At 50.9% G+C, this 6063-nt stretch overlaps 2 pseudogenes; both read right to left on the reverse strand.

Moving 5' to 3' along the window:
• LOC125301536 overlaps nucleotides 1-3498 on the reverse strand; it is an 8645-nt pseudogene extending 5147 nt beyond the window's left edge.
• A 59-nt stretch (nucleotides 3499-3557) lies between these two features.
• Nucleotides 3558-5786, reverse strand: LOC125301583 (annotated as a pseudogene).
• Between the last annotated feature and the right edge of the window lie 277 nt (nucleotides 5787-6063).

Genomic DNA, 6063 nt, shown 5'->3' on the forward strand with positions numbered 1-6063 from the left:
ACACTCAGGTGTGTGAGCCCACACAGAGACTGAGGTCGGGCTCACTCACGCAGAGACGCAACAGTCAGCATCGTGCACTAAACCCAGATTAGCTCCTTTTGGGCTGCAACTGGCTATTCCAATTCCAATCCTTTGGAAATGACATTACACTTGCAAATGGCTGTCAGTTTGCATAGCAGAGATCTGCAAGTGATTCGTTTAACAGCACAGTCTCCTCGAAGGAGAGAGGGAGAGAAAAAAAGGCTGTGAGGACAAGTTCACTTGTGTGTACACACACACACCTGAAATAGCAGCGAGGAACATCACATCAGGCTGCATTGCTGCGCCTCTCGGTGCAGAGTCTGGATGCCAGACGCTGCCTATTCAACAGCCCACGGCACGTTAAGACAATTAGAGTGTAAGGGGCTGAAAGTGTCAGTCAAATGCCTCAGACTAGAAAGGCGTGCAGAGCCTATGTGTATATCATGTGCGACTGCATCACGGTGATGTACACGCACACATAGAATAATGGGTGACTCGAAAGCAAATGCACACACATGCTTCTTTCTCTCGTTTCTCTTTCTCTCTCTTTCTCTTTCTCTGTTTTCTCTCTCTCTCTCTCACACACAGACACATACAGTATACACACACAAATGCATACGCATACACATACACGCATACAGATACACAACGACACGGACACAAACTCCTCACACAGAGAGAGAGAGAGAAAGAGAGAGAGAAAGAGAGAGAGGGAGAGCCTGCAGAGAGAGAGAGATCTGGCGGTTGTGGTGTGCCTGGGAAAGGGAGATAAAGAAATCTTTGAGCAGCTATTTGTCAGCTGCAGTGAGTTTGTGTACTGAGGATGGCCAAATGGCGATTAATCACATTAACTCTGCTCCAATAGAAAAGAGTGAGCAAGCGAGAGAGAGAGAGAAAGAGAGAGAGAGAGGAGGGAGAGTAAGCAAGTATGCGAGAGAGAAAGAGAAGGAGAGAGAGAAAAAAAGAGAGAGAAAGGGGGAGGAAGACCTTGACTTCACCTGTTCCAAGGATATCAGAGAGAGGAGTCGATTTTGCTCGAATTTACAGCCTGCCACATCCATTCCCAGCACAGTATCACAGCAACAGCAGGCAGCTGCAAATAACATCTCCCTGTGTCCCGCATTACAGGCCATGAAACATGCTGCAGATATACAACCCTGCGCCGCCTATGGACACCTCGTAACCCAGGCCAGCAAGGCATCTGTATGCAGCGTGTCTCCTCAATGTTCTCACAGCACTGGAAAGCCTGAGTAAGGGCAACACACAGGCCCACGAAAAACAAATAAAAACAACACAATCCTACGATCAAAAAGAGGAAAAAAGGGCAGAAAGAGATGTAGAGAGAGAAAGAGGGAGGGAGAGAGGGAGAGAGAGAAAGAGATTTGCACTTCACAAGACCACTGATGAGGGTGTGGGATCTCGGGAAGAGTTCACGAGTGTGTGAGAGTGACTTCAGGTGTGCCGAGGGAATACACCTGCACTCTACCTCGCTTTGATTCCGTGTTTTCAACTGGCTCTCGCCCCCAGGTGTTTCACACACACACACACACACACACACACACACACACACACACACACACACACACACACACCTGTCAGGAGCATCCTATCTGAGGCACATGGCAGAAGACCCACAGAGAGAGAGGGAGAAAGTACATTAGAGAAAAGGAGAGTTAGCAAAAGAGGGAGCAAGATTTAGAGAGGCATTAGACAGAGAGGTGAGTGAGAGCGACTGAAAGAGAGAGAGTGAGAGAAAGGGAAAGAAAAAGAAAGGAGAGTGAGAGCGTAAGATATAAAGAGAGGGAGAGTAGAGAGATGAACAATTGTCAAGGATAGTAGCGTTTAGACGTACAGGAGGAGAGTTTAGAGAGGGCCAATATTCCCAGGCTAAAAGACAGAAGAGAGGACTGCAGGCTGTGCAGCAGTGGTGCAACAGCACCCATTCATCCATAACCACATTGCCCCACACTACCCCACACCATACAACACAGCACCGCACCGCACTGCACTAGACCACAGACACATATCACACATCAATCCACACCGTGCCACAAAACACAACAGCACACACACACACGCACACACACAAACACCACCACCACCACCACAACCGCCAAACTACACACTGCCACACCACACAATACAATACAACACAGCACTGTGCCAGAACACACACACACACCAAACCATACCACAACCATGCCATACACAGTGCAGCACAGCACAGCACCACACCGAACCACACCACACCACACCACACGACACTACACTACACCACACCACTCCACACCACACCACACCACATCGAACCAAACCACACGACACCACACTACACCACACCACACCACACTGAACCAAACCACACCACACCACTACACCACTCTACACCACACCACTCCACACCGAACCACACCACACCACACTACACCACACCACACCGAATCAAACCACACGACACCACACCACACCGAACCACACCATACCACACCACACTCACACCACACCACACCACACCACACCACACCAACCACACCACACCACATCACACCGAACCAAACCACACCACACCACACTACACCACACAGAACCATACTACACCACACCACGCTACACCACACCATTCCACACCGAACCACACCACACCGAACCAAACCACACAACACCACACCACACCACACCCCACTACACCACACCACACCACACCACACCACACCGAACCACACCACACTACACCACACCACACCACACCAAACCACACCACACTGCACCACACCAAAGCACACCACACCGAACCACACCACACCACACTACACCACACCGAACCATACCACACTACCCCACACTCACAAATTTCACACCACACCAACCACATCATAATTCACACCAACCACACCCACCACTACACCTGTACACCACACTACACTACACCGAACCACACCACACCACACCACACCGAATAACACCACACCACACCGAACCAAACCACACCACACCACACCACAACGAACCACACCACACCACACCACACCGAACCAAATCATACCTGTTACTCGAACCACTACTCAGTAAACCATACTACACCACACCACACCACACCACACCACACCAACCACACCACACCGAACCACACCAAACCACACCACACCGAATCTATACCACACACCCAAGCACACTACACCACACTAAACCACACTACCAACCACCACACTCACACCACAACAACACACACCACATTACACCGAACCACACCTAACCACACCACACTATTACCTCATACTGAACCACACTCATACTACAATTACACTACACCGAATCCTCACCACACCACAACAACACACACCACTACACCATAATTACACCGAATCTCAAACCACACATACCACACCCACAATTTAACCACACCACACCACACCACACTACACCACACTACACCACACCGAACCACACCACACCACACCACATCACACCGAACCAAACCACACCACACTACACCACACCACACTACACCACACAGAACCATACTACACCACACCACGCTACACCACACCATTCCACACCGAACCACACCACACCGAACCAAACCACACAACACCACACCACACCACACCCCACTACACCACACCACACCACACCACACCGAACCACACCACACCACACCACACCACACTGCACCACACCAAAGCACACCACACCGAACCACACCACACCACACTACACCACACCGAACCATACCACACTACCCCACACTACACCACACCACACCAAACCACACTACACCACACCGAACCACACCACACTACACCACACACCACACTACACTACACCGAACCACACCACACCACACCACAACAACACCACACCACACCGAACCAAACCACACGACACCACACAACACCCGAACCACACCACACTACACCACACCGAAACAAACCACACTACACTGAACCACACTACTCCAAACCACACTACACCACACCAAACCACACTACACCACACTACACCACACCAAACCACACTACACCACACCCAACCACACCAAACCACACCACACCGAACCACACCACACCCAACCACACTACACCACACCAAACCACACTATACCACGCCGAACCACACCACACCACACCACAACAACACACACCACACCACACCACACCGAACCACACCCAACCACACCACACCACACCACACTGAACCACACCACACTACACCACACTACACCGAACCTCACCACACCACAACAACACACACCACACTACACCACACCACACCGAATCAAACCACACGACACCACACCACACCGAACCACACCATACCACACCACACCACACACCACACTACACCACACACCACACCACACCACACCGAACCACACCACACCACACCACATCACACCGAACCAAACCACACCACACTACACCACACCACACTACACCACACAGAACCATACTACACCACACCACGCTACACCACACCATTCCACACCGAACCACACCCACAATCAACTAAACCACACAACACTGCCACCACACCATGCCCCACTACACCACTCACACCACCACCACACCGAACCACACCACACCACACCACACCACACTGCACCACACCAAAGCACACCAAACCGAACCACACCACACCACACTACACCACACCGAACCATACCACACTACCCCACACTACACCACACCACACCAAACCACACTACACCACACCGAACCACACCACACTACACCACACCACACTACACTACACCGAACCACACCACACCACACCACACCGAACAACACCACACCACACCGAACCAAACCACACGACACCACACCACAACGAACCACACCACACACTACACCACACCGAACCAAACCACACTACACTGAACCACACTACTCCAAACCACACTACACCACACCAAACCACACTACACCACACCGAACCACACCACACCCAACCACACTACACCACACCAAACCACACTATACCACGCCGAACCACACCACACCACACCACAACAACACACACCACACCACAACAACACACACCACACCACACTACACCGAACCACACCCAACCATACCATACTTTGAACCACTCATACTACACTACACTCACACTAACCTTCTACCACACCACAAATAAATACACACCACACTACACCACAATTAAGCACCGAATTCAAACTAATAATGACAGCACCACACCACACCGAACCACACTATACCACACCACACCACACCATACACCACACTCACACCACACCACACCACACCGAACCACACCACATCATAATCAACTAAAACTACACCACTACACCACACCACACTACACCATACAGAAATTATATTATAATTACACTACATCACACCATTCTCCACACCGAACCACACCGAACCAAACCACACAACACCACACCACACCACACCACACCCCACTACACCACACCACACCACACCACACCAACCACACCACACTACACCACACCACACCACACCACACTGCACCACACCAAAGCACACCAAACTACACCATACACCACACTTCATACCCACAATCAACCATACCACACTACCTTCACACTACACCACACTACAATTAAACCACACTATACCTCACACCTTAACCACACCACACACCACACTACACCACACCGAACCAAACCACACTACACTGAACCACACTACTCCAAACCACACTACACCACACCAAACCACACTACACCACACCAACCACACCACACCCAACCACACCACACCACACCAAACCACACTATACCACGCCGAACCACACCACCACACCACAACAACACACACCACACCACAACAACACACACCACACCACACTACACCGAACCACACCCAACCACACCACCACACTGAACCACACCACACCACACTACACCACACTACACCGAACCTCACCACACCACAACAACACACACCACACTACACCACACCACACCGAATCAAACCACACGACACCACACCACACCGAACCACACTATACCACACCACACCACACTACACCACACCACACCACACCACACCA

Source organism: Alosa alosa, chromosome 1 (assembly GCF_017589495.1).
Source record: "Alosa alosa isolate M-15738 ecotype Scorff River chromosome 1, AALO_Geno_1.1, whole genome shotgun sequence".
Taxonomy (NCBI): Eukaryota; Metazoa; Chordata; class Actinopteri; order Clupeiformes; family Clupeidae; genus Alosa; species Alosa alosa.